Below are 10,636 nucleotides of genomic sequence, written 5' to 3'. Positions count from 1 at the left end.
GAAGTGCACACAAGGTGGTGTTTGTGGACCCTGCTAGTGCACGACGTGCCACGTAGTAGCACTCGATAAAAATCCAGTCTTCTCCCCCTCTCTCCCTTCTGAATCATGTCGTCTTCCCTTCCCTTCTTGATTTTTCCTTCTCTCTCCTATCAACTGCTGCTTTCTTGTCCTGTTCCTAACCTTCTCTCTGTAAATCTAAAGCTCCAACTCTCAAGGGCAACATAAACTTTAAAAAGCAAAAAAATCCCTTAGGAATAAACCAACAAGAACTGGGTGAGGTCCATGTGAACAAAGATAAAACATTTTATTGGAGACATAAAAGAAGACCTGAATAGATAGAAAACTATATATGTTTCTGAATGAAAGACTCAATATTCTACAGATGTCAAATTTCTAAATTAATCCATAAATTCAAGGCCATCCTAATAAATCCTAACAGGAGATTTATGGAAGTTGCAGAGGTGCTTGTAAGAGAGGAGACATCAGAACAAGCAGCAACAACAACAAAGCACGACAGGTAAGGACTTGACTTTCAGTCAGCCAGGCTGTGTTCAGTATCGGTTCAGAAGATAGATATGGACAAATGGACCCCAAAAGGGCAATTCAGGAGCAGAGCTGTGTATAAGTACAGGGGGATATTTAGAATGTAACAAGGTAGTATTTCAAATCACAAAAGGACACACTGTTCAAAACTGATATTCAGAGAGTTGTGGATTCTGGAAAGAAGAATTGAAGTCCCTTAACCCACTGTTTTGTTTTCTTTTAATATTCATTTTATTTGTTTGAAAGGCAGAGGGACAGAGAGAGAGAGAGACTGAGACAAAGAGATCTTCCATCTTCTGGTTTACTCCCCAAGTGGCCATAACTGCCGGGGCTGGGCTGGGAATCTGGGACTCCATCCAGGTCTCCCATGAGGGTGGTGTGGGCCCAGCCACTTGGGCCATCTTCCACTGTTTTCCCAGCTGCATTAGCAGGGAGCTAGACCTGAAATAGAGCCACCGAGACTTGAATTAGTGTTCAGATATAGAATGCCAACGTCCTGCGTGCCCGTTTAAGCTGGTGCACCACCAACACTGGCCACAAATTTAAATCTGTAAATTACATCATCTACATAAATCTGAGTGGATTAAATTCTACCCATTAAATTTAAAAAATCAGAAATTATTATTACCTAGAGTAAAATATAGCAAATTATTTTTTTTAATTCTGGAGGGGTGATGAAGGGTGATGAAGGGTGATGAAGAAAAATACAATTCAAAGAGTAAAAGGCTTCACTTCAAAAAAATGTAAAGATTTGCATGAGAGACATGAAAATCACAGTGAAAACCTGTGCAAAATATATAAAACTAAGTGTAATATACAAAATATATTAAAGGTGCCTAAATCATTATGAAAAGACAGAAAATGTAAAACTGGGCAAAAGAAATGAAGACAATTCATAAAAAATTAAGAAAATATAAAAGATGCATAATCTCAAGAATCATAAAGGAATTTCAAAATAGACAACTATGAGATACACTTTATGGCCAATCAGCTTATTTAAAATTCAGTGGCTTGATACCAGTATCATCAGGTGGAAATGAGTAATTCCATATACTTTGTAAGACTGTTATTTGATACAAGCTTTTTTGGAGGTAATTTAGAAATTTATATATCTGTTTTTAATAATCAAATCTTTGGAATTCTCAATTCCGTTTCTTAGAATCTGTACTTCTGAATAATTCATACACGTTCCTAAAGTAAATGAACATGGATGATCGTTGATGAGTTATTTCTAGTAAAGAAAAATAAGAAAGGGTGAGAAATTTCCCTTAATTAGGGAATAAAATACATTACAGCACATTTATATCGTTAAAAACTATGTGATGATAGAAAAATAGAGATTTCTACTGAGTACATAAATGAGTTCCAGGACACCCTGGGGGCCTCCAAAAAGTTTGTGCAAGTACAATTAATAGATAAGTTTATTTTGGTGCAGAAACCTTTGAAATCCTTGGGTAGTTTTCTCATAATATATATTTCCCATATGTATGAGTCTTCTTTTTGAAGACTCTCATAAGGTCAAATGAGAAAAGCAAGCAATCAAGTACTGTGGGCAAAGTTTCTTTCTTAAGTAATTAATTGGAGAGTTGAAGATTCACAGAAACAAAGAGTTCCCAACCGCTAGCTCTCTTCCCAAGTGCCAGAAGCCAGGAACCAGGAACTCAATCCAGGTCTCCCACCTACAGGGACCCGAGTACTTGAGCCATCACCTGCTGCCTGCCTCCCAGGGTATGTATCAACAGAGAGCTGGGATCAGGGATGGAGCAGGAACCCAGGCACCCTGATATGGGATACAGGCATCCTAATTAGCATATTAACTCCCAGGCCAAACACTCATCCCAAAGGCTTGGTTTTTTTTACTTTATATTTTATTTGTGTTATTTATGGTAAGCAAATTTTTCTGGTATAACAAAGAATACAATAAATCTTAATATGATCCAGGTAACCATAGCTGTGTTATTCTTGTTTTCATGAGCCCTTTACATTCCCTGGGCCATAGGCTCAAACGAACTGGATGGGTAGATGGGTGGCACCGAGGGAAGAACGAGGAAGGCGGAGGAGAAGAAAGCTGGGCTGACAGTGTCCCAGCACAAGAGAAGAGAGCAAGCAGTCGGAGCTTCTCCCTAACTCCCAGGGCTATGTTCAAGCTGGCAGAAAGATGCTCAGGAGGCAACTTTGCAAGAATCAGTCACTCCATTCCCTCTTCTGCTTTGCACTTCAGAGGGAACCACAGTGACTGTGACCCAACAATGAGTCACCCGTTTTCTATTTGTTGGTAAACTTCCTCTTGTTACTTGGAAAAACAATACTAGGTCTCTCTCTTCCTTCCCCCTCCACAACCTTCAATCTTGGGTAGCTGAAACATTTAGGGAAAAAAACAAAACCTTTTTAAACTGTCTTGGTGATACAGGTTATGAACCCCTAATCTGGAAATCAGAAATCCGAAATGCTGTAAAATCTGAGATTTTTCTGAGTGCCAACATGGCACCGCATGTGGAAACTTCCATTCCATACAATTTTGATGCATAGTTATTTAAAATATTATACAAAATTACCTTTAGGCCATGTGTATGAGGAATATATGAAACAAATAAATTTCATACTTCTATTTGAGTCTTATTCTCAAGATATCTGATTGTGCATGAGCAAATTTTCCAAAAATCTAAAACACTTCTGGTCCCAACCACTGAGGGATACTCAATCTGTGTATATACACACTTATATATGAAGGATACATATTAGATTTTGCATCCAATGTCAAAATTCATTCGGGATATTAAAAAAGAAAATTATCACCATTCATGCCAAAGTCCTCACTCTCTTGTAATATTTCTTTACATTTGTATTCTAATTATTTTGCTCCGTTTTTGCACTCTTTAAAAATATTTCTCTCCTCGTGAAGTTTTTTTGTATTCCAGTTGTTTTGCACAGATTTTAAATTTTTTTCAGGGAGTATATTGATTTAACTAAGATTCGCATGATAGCAAGCCGGAACTAAAACTGTAAGTGATCAGAACAGTACGAAAGCACAAGAACTAATTCTGAACAACCCAAAGGGCTTGAGCATTTTGAGCAGAATGAACTCTGACCTGGAAATCAAGAGACTCCCCTGCGCCATTCTGTGCCAGCCGTTCCCTGGACAACTGTGTGGCCACAGGTATTCCACAGATACATGCGCTTCTTGATCTGTAAGTTAAGTAGACTGAGTGACTAGGCTCCTTTCCACTGGTAAGATTCAAAAATTCCCACTGATTGATGGGAGTGAAGAGCAATTTGGAGGCAGAAGTTAGAACCAGCAGTGTGAGATGGAGTTGCGGCCAAGCGGGTTAAGCCTGCCCTGGTGAGACTACCAGTGTACCTTACCAGCATACCACTTTGAGTCCTGGCTGCTCCACTTCTGGACTAGCTCCCTGATTATGCTCCTGGGAAGACAGGGGAAAATGGCTCCGCTTCTTGGGTCCCTGCTACACACGTGGGAGACCAGGATGGAGTTCCAGGCTCCTGGCTTTGGCCTGGCCCGGCCCTAGGCGTGGTGGCCATTTGGTGAGTGAACCAGTGAGTGGAAGACCTCTGTATCTCTCCCTGTCTCTCTGTCACTCTGCCTTTCCAATAAGTAAATAAATATTTAGAAGAAAGAAAGGAGCAGCAGAAACAAAAGTGACATTGACAGTGACTATTTAGTAAGTGATTACTGTGTGCCAGACCCTAGACTATATATTTTTTGCATATTATCTTACTTAATTCTTGTAAGAACTATTTGGGGTACAGATTTCTTCTCCATTGTGTAGATGAAGAAACTGAGGCTCACAACTAGAAGTGGGTAGTCTGGATTTGAATCCGGGTCTAATTTTGAAGGTTGTGCTCTTAACCTAAGACCGAAACATGACCTATGATAGCTGTCATTTGCAGGCTACGTTTGCATTGTACGACCGCTGTTGTTAAATTGGGGAAAAGAAAGGAGAAGAAGGCAGGCAATATAAGGCCCTAAAAAATGACACTCTGGCAAAAGATCTCTGCGAGTGAGATCCCAGTGGAAAGAACAGGCCATCAAAGAAGGAGGTACCTTTCTCTGAAGGGAGGAGAGAACCTCCACTTTGACTATGAGCTTGTCTAAACAAGATAAGAATCGGAGAACTCAGAGGGCTTCCATAGCCTTGGAAACTCATGACTGGAGCATAGGGAGATTACTGATGCCATAGACAGGAGTGTCAATTGGTAAAGTCAACAACAGGAGTCACTGTGCACTTACTCCTCATGTAGGATCTCTATCCTTAATGTGCTGTACATTGAGATTTAATGCTATAACGAGTACTCAAACAATATATTTCACTTTGTGTTTCTATGGGGGTGCAAACTGTTGAAATCCTTACTTAATGCATACTAAACTGATCCTCTGTAAAAAAAAAAAAAAAAAAAAGAAATTATCAATTCCCAACTTGACTCTCACTGGGGTTAAACATGACAATAGGTCTGCTCTGATTTCATCATCATTTTAAAAAATCATCTATTATTTTTCACTTTATGTTTCTGTGTGGGAGCAAACTGTTGAAATCCTTACTTAAGGTATACTAAGCTGATCTTCTGTATATTAAGATAATCGAAAATGAATCTTGATGTGAATGGAAGGGGAGGGGGAGTGGGAAAGGGGAGGGTTGTGGGTGGGAGGGACGGTATGGGGGGAAAGCCATTGTAATCCATAAGTCGTACTTTGGAAATTTATATGCATTAAATAAAAGTTTAAAAAAAAAAAAAAAAAGAAAACTAAGAAGAAAAAAAAAAAATGTCTTGTTTTAGAAAATGGATGCAACTGAAAATTTCTTCTACTCCCTAGAACATTCGGTTGTGGTAGGCCAAGGAATTGCCACAGCAGGCTGGAGATTTATAGCTATGAGTGCATCTTGAAAATTTCCACTAAGAGGAGAGGTGATTTGAGCAGCTGATGATAGATGAATGTCCCAGTTGAGTCTTAGAAAAGACACTTCCAGGTCAGGTTCCCTGGCCAGCCTGCATGCCAGTGATTCACTTATTGTGTGATTAAGTAGCGAGCCTCTGTTTTGACAGCTAATTATTCCAAAGCTTTCTGTGGCCTTGCACTGAGACGCATGAAAAAAACTACAAGCAATTAGAAGCAAAGCATTTGGAAATTAAAATTCAATTTCTGCGTTTGCTAAACTCTTCATCAAGAAAGTCAGTGGATTTTTTAGAAAGCTGTGAATAGGATACACAGATTTCAAAAAGCCAGCCGTTCTGAAATGCACACATGCTTCCCAGAGTGCTTAGAACCCTTAGGACCGAGCCATTTGTCGCTTGTCTTGTTTCACTGCATTGGCTGAGACCTGTGCCTGTGAGCTCGCTCTCAAGCAACGTTTCTCTCAGCTTTGACAGGTGCAGGGGATGTAATTCCTGACCTGCCAGAAAACCCTGTATAGAAATCAAAGAACAGAAGTCACAGGGAACTATTTAGATAGATCTTCTAGAATGTGGTAGTGGACAGGCTTCTCTTGTGTAGGTTAAGATGTATCAGATGCTTGAAAATCCCTTGTGGGCTGACATTGTGGTGCAGCAGGTTGAACTGCCACCTGCGACACCCACATCCTATATCAGAGGGCCAGCTTCAATCTCTTCCAATTCAAGCTCCCTGCTAATGTGCCTGGGAAAGCAATGGAAGACGGCTCAATTGTTTGGGCCCCTGCCACCCACATGGGAGACCCAGATGGAGTTTCTGTCTCCTGGCTTTGTCCTGGGCCAGCCCTGGCTGTTGTGGCCATCTGGGGAATGAACCTGTGGATGGACGATCTCTTCCTCTGTCCCTCTCTATCTGTCACTCTGTCTTTATAATAAATAAATGTCACATTTGACCAGGTCGGTCTTAAGATCAGCCTCTGCCTTGAAGAACCTCTTAAATTACAAAGAGGACAGGATTAGAAATCATTTTTCTATCCAAGCAACTATGACTTCTTCAGTTAAGACTTTCATTTTGTTCAGGGCCAAATTCAATATTTTAGAATATGAATGAGGGCATTTTTACCTTTCAGTCAACTATCCCCTCTCTGGCAACCCACTAGATATTCTTGGCTTTTAGTTCTGAAGTATCTTAAATACTTTTTCTCAGTGGGGACCACTGCACAGGCTAAACTTTGCTAGATGTGAAGAGGTGTAGATGTTGATAAACGTGTGTGTGTGTGTGTGTGTGTGTGTGTAGTTGCAATAATGTTAGGTGTCTAAAAGAATGTGGAAATAAAGGAAACAAGATGCCACATCTACTTTCAAATTCCTATTTAGGCTTCAACAGCTGGCTTTTTGTATTTTTTATTTTTTTAAAGATTGATTTATTTATTAATTTGAAAGTCAGAGTTACACAGAGAGAGAAGGAAAGACAGAGGTCTTCTATCTGTTGGTTCACTCCTCAATTGGTCTCAATGGCTGGAGCTGTGCAGATCTGAAGCCAGGAGCCAGGAACTTCTTCCAGGTCTCCTATGTGGATGCAGAGGCCCAAGGACTTGGGCCGTCCTCCACTGCTTTCCCAAGCCACAGCAGAGAGCTGGATCAGAAGAGGAGCAGCTGAAACTAGAACCGGTGCCAATATGGGATGCTGGCACTGCAGGTGGTGGCTTTACCTGCTGCACCACAGCGCTGGCCCCAGCTGGCTTTATTTTTAACAAATGGAATAGTTATAGAGATTGGGGTGAACTTGCAAGAAGAAGAAAAGCAAAATGAGGGCTTGGTTGAAGTTGAGTTTAATAGAAACCAAACTTTAGACAAATCAATGTAAGAACCTGACCAAGCTTTAGTGGCAATCTGACACATTCAATACAAAATTATTGGTCACTGTTTATCTAGATTAGTTTTATTCAAAACCACTAGATAATTATTACAAATTCCTTTTATTGTGTGATAAATAAGAATACTTGATTGTATCATTTGAATGTATAAGTATAAATCAGAAAATTGAACTCAAAGTGTTCTAGAGTTGTAGCATGTTGGATCCCAAGGGACTTTAGAGACTAACTGTTTTGGAACTCAGTGAGATATTCCAAGACCAGTAAACTTCCCATGTTGACACACTGGGGAAAAGATTATTTGGATCCCAGGTTTTCTGACCTTCATTCCAGTAACTATTCACAGTTCACCTTCAGCCTCCCTAGGAGCAAGTTATTTATTTTTTTAAACAGGAGAGAGAGGGGGAGAAAGACACAGATAGAATAGGGAGATCTCCTATCTGCTGGTTCATTACCCAAATGCTCATAGCAGCCCAGCCTGAAGCAAGGACCTGGGAACTCGATCCAGATCTTCCATGTGGGTGGCAAGGAAACCAAGGACTGAAACCTTCCCCCATTGTCTCCCAAGGTATGTATCAGCAGGAAGCTGGAATTGGGAACAGAGTCAGGAGTCAAACACAGGCACTGGTATGCAGACATCCTTAAATGGTGGCTTAACCACTATGCCAAACTTCCACCCCAGCTTAGTACTTTTTTAGAATGCCACCAGTGGTGCCCCTTTCTAGGTTCTGCGTGGTATCCTTGTGGCGCTTGGCAAAGTTTATTTCTCTAGGTATGAAATCTAGTTTTCTCTTATTGTGGCCTGAGCTTTTCCTATGTTTAGGTCTGAGAAGTAGTGTGTCTTCCAGTCTTGTCTCCACTTGCCTCCCATTAGTCCTCATAAACTCACACAACCCTGTATAGTTAGGACTGCAGAGCTCAAAGCTGTCTTCCTATGTGGAGAGGTTATCATTTTGGAGAATACAGTCTTAAACAGCTGCCAAATTGATGTTGCTATGAAAGAAAAAAGGTATTTTCATACTAACTTTTTTTTATGAAAGTTACCTTTCTCACCTATCTATGTATTTTCCTGAAAAATACTCAGTTCTGTAAGATTGAGGTAAAATGGGCAGGCGATATCTCCAGATGATGCCAGTCCTCATTGTAACCGGATGTCAGCACCCCCTTATCTGTGCTTTTGTGCAAATGAGTCAAGAGCAGCAGATTTGACAATTTCATGTTTGGGGCCGGCGTTGTGGTGCAGAAGGTTAAGCTGCCTTTTGTAATACCTATACCTCATATCAGAGAGAGTTGGTTTGAGGCCCAGCTGCTCTGCTTCCCAACCAGCTCCCTGCTAATGTGCTAATGAAAGCCCAGGTCGTGGGCACCTGCCACTCATGTGCTTCCACATTGATGGAGTTCCTGACTCCTGGCTTCAGCCTGACCTAGAGCTGGCTGTATGGCCATTTAGGGAGTGAACAAGTGGATAGATCTCTCTCTCTCTTGTTCTCTCTCTCTGCCTTTCAAACAAACAGATAAATAATCTTTAAAACAGAAACAATTTCATATTGGAATTACCCACATCAGGTAGAGGTCATCCTAAAGACCAACAATAAAAAAATCTTAGTGAAATACAAGAGTGTTACACTAAGAGTTGAATTATATTGGCTTCCTGCTCCTTACTGTGTGACTTTGGATGAATCAACCTCTCTGGACCTCAGTAATATAATCTGTAAAATGGCAATAATTAGACCACTCTGTCAACTACACTCCTATGCACACCCCACTGATAGCTTCCTATAACATTTAGAATGAAGTGTTACGGGAACCAGATAAAAGCTCCTGCCTGAACTGGCTCTCCTTTCTTCTCTGTCATTCTATGGTCACTTAGGCTGCACCACACGCATCCTGTTCAGTTTCTCTAATGCGGCAAGGGTTTTATTGTCCAAGGCCTTTGCACCTGCTGTTCCCTGTCTGAAACACTCCCACACCTCTCTTCCCTTTTCCTGCTGACTCATTCTTGAGATTTTAACTTAAATGTCAGCCCTTTGGAGCAGATGTCCTTATGACCCCTTGAGTATGTCACCTCCCCCTCTCTACTTGGTTCCATTACTTCTTAAAATCATATATTGCTTATTATAATTGCAATTATAAATGTAAAAATACATACATTTCTTACCATTTGTTATACCAGACTTTCCCAACCAGACCATAGATTTCCTGAGGGTGGGAACTAGGTATTAGTCACTGTTGTGTTCCTGACCTCAAAATACACATACACAATATGAAGGGGCTTCAAAAATTTCTTGGAAAATTTTCATTTCTTCCAGTTCACTTTCTCCATGAAGTTTTTGAGATCTCCCTTAATGTTGTCTCCACTCCAAAAAGAGATCTATATTTAAAAATGTTAGAAAACAAAACTACAGACCAATATCCCTCATGTAGGTGGAAAATCCTTAACATGGATGTCAGCAACATATAAGACTGATTATACATCATGCCTAAGTGGAGTTTAACCCAGAAATGATTTGACATTTGAAAATGAATTAATTTGGGGCTGGCCAGCATGGTGGTTCAGGGGGTTAAACTGCTGCTTGTGATGTCAGCATCCCATTTGAGTGCCAGTGCAAGTCCCATCTGCTGTAATTCTGATCTAGCATCCTGCTAATGCACCTGGGAAAACAGCAGAAGATTAGGTCCCTGCCACCCACATGGGAGACCCAGACAGAGTTCTAGGCTCCTGGCTTCATCCTGGCCAGACTCTTGGGTATTGTGGCCATTTGAGGCATGAACCAGCAGCAGATTGAAGATTTCTCTCTCTTTCTCTCTCTCTCTTTCCAACCCACCCCTGTAACTCTGCCTTTCAAATAAATAAATCTTCTTTTAAAAAAGAAAATGAGGCCGGCGCCACGGCTCACTAGGCTAATCCTCTGCCTAGCGGCGCCGGCACACCAGGTTCTAGTCCCGGTTGGGGCACCGGATTCTGTCCCGGTTGCCCCTCTTCCAGGCCAGCCCTCTGCTGTGGCCAGGGAGTGCAGTGGAGGATGGCCCAAGTGCTTGGGCCCTGCACCTGCATGGGAGACCAGGAAAAGCACCTGGCTCCTGGCTCCTGCCATCGGATCAGCGCGGTGCGCCGGCCACAGTGTGCCAGCCGCGGCGGCCATTGGAGGGTGAACCAACGGCAAAGGAAGACCTTTCTCTCTGTCTCTCTCTCTCACTGTCCACTCTGCCTGTCAAAAAAATAATAAAAAATAAAAAAAGAAAATGAATTAAGTTAATATACTATATTAATTGAATGATAATCAAAAACCACAGTATCATCTCAAAACATGCAG

This window comes from Oryctolagus cuniculus, chromosome 1 (assembly GCF_964237555.1).
Source record: "Oryctolagus cuniculus chromosome 1, mOryCun1.1, whole genome shotgun sequence".
Lineage (NCBI taxonomy): Eukaryota > Metazoa > Chordata > Mammalia > Lagomorpha > Leporidae > Oryctolagus > Oryctolagus cuniculus.
Note: the sequence above shows the minus strand (reverse complement) of the source record.